General features: G+C 37.4%; 1 protein-coding gene across 1 annotated transcript in view; it reads left to right on the forward strand.

Annotated features, from left to right (window-relative positions):
* ABCA13 (ATP binding cassette subfamily A member 13) overlaps positions 1-1,694 on the forward strand; it is an 888,443-nt gene that overhangs the window by 340 nt on the left and 886,409 nt on the right.

Here is a 1,694-nt window from a genome sequence, read left to right on the forward strand (position 1 = left end):
AGCTCTGGTAGCATAGTGGCTAAAGCACTTGACTGCTAACCAGAAGGCTGGTGGTTCAAACCCACCAGCCACTCCTCGGAAGGAAAGTTGGGCAATCCTACTTCTGTAGTGATACTGCCTCGGAAACCCAAGGAGGGGTCGCTATGAGTCGGGGCCTACTCGATGGCACATAACAGCTAACAACAACATGGCATAAAATTGAGGCTGTAGAATTTTGTCAGAAAGAGTTATCTAATAAAACAAAACAAATTTCTAAAAAATATAACAAGTAGACTTTGAGCTATCTTGGTATTTTGGATATTTGTTGTGAAAACAGAACTGTTGTTTCTCTGGTGGAAGGGATAACTGCAATTAACGCACAAAGTGTATATCCAAAATTTGGGCATGCCAAACCCATTCAGTATTATTCCTTAGTAGTAATTCACATCTTTTTGGAACTGTATTCAAGCTACACTACCAAGGCTTTTCTAAGCAGACCAGAACTTGTGCTAATGCTACATAAATATCATGTAAGTGTACGTTTTAATAAAGTAGAAATAAATTGTGTATTATTATGATGAATTATCTTGTACTCCTAATGCTGCTAGATGAAAATGAATTCCTGTAAATATGATTTTTATTAGAAGTAGATCTGCAGTAATATATCTATATTATTTCTGATTTGAACGTTTGCACGCATTATGGGGTTATATTGGCAAATTCTGTTTGCAGACATTGAACAATTGACATTGAAGTTAATTTTGCTACATCCTCCTATCCAGAATATTCTCTCTTTCTCAAAATAAAATAGATATTAATGAAAATATTTTTTATTTTTCTTTTTTAAAGAGACAGTGTTCAGTATCAGAAGAACTTTAATTGGATTTTGTACAAAAGTCCGTAGAGATACTGCCTCAGAATTAGATTGTCCAGTCTTCCTTCCGAGGAGTGCCTGGCTGGTGGGTTTGAACCATCAGCCTTCTGGTTAGCAGTCAAATGCCTTAGGCACTACTTCCACCAATTCCATTTTCTCACGGGAAAACAGGCTGTACCCTGAAACATACTTTATGTCAATAAAATACACTACTCATAAATTGAAAAACAACTACACAGTCAACAATGTACTAACAGTTTGAGACTATATGTTTCACTTATTAATTCTTGATTTCTTTTACTGCCTCGGAAACCCAAAGAGGGGTCGCTATCAGTCGGGACTGACTCCACGGCAGTGAGAGTTTCCCAGGAGCTGCTCTGTCTCCTTTGTGTGCATTAACTCATTTAAACCTCAAAACAGCTCTTTGAGAAGGTACCATGGCTGTGTCCCTGTCATTATTGACCACTTTAGTCTAAGGAGCTCTGGTTTCACAATGGTTATCACTCGACTGCTAATAGAAAGGTCAGCAGTTCAAACCTGCCCAGTGGCTTCGTGGGACATAGATGTGGCAATCTGCTTTCCTGAAGACTGTAGCCTTGGAAACCCAATGGAACAGTTTTACTCTGTCTTATAGGGTCCCCATGAGTCATTGTTGAGTTGTCTATTTTTTTTTTACTATTATTAATGCTGCTTAGACATACTCATAAGAAATCTTATATTCATTATTTATTTGATGCCCACTTAGTTTAAATTGTAAATCCTACATCCCATTCCTCTTTGTCTTTATTTTTCTCTTTTATTACTTTCTAATGTACCATAGGGAGCTCTGGTAGCATAGTGG

Source organism: Orycteropus afer, unplaced genomic scaffold, assembly GCF_000298275.1.
Source record: "Orycteropus afer afer isolate SDZICR_OR568_19922 unplaced genomic scaffold, OryAfe1.0 scaffold00121, whole genome shotgun sequence".
Lineage (NCBI taxonomy): Eukaryota > Metazoa > Chordata > Mammalia > Tubulidentata > Orycteropodidae > Orycteropus > Orycteropus afer.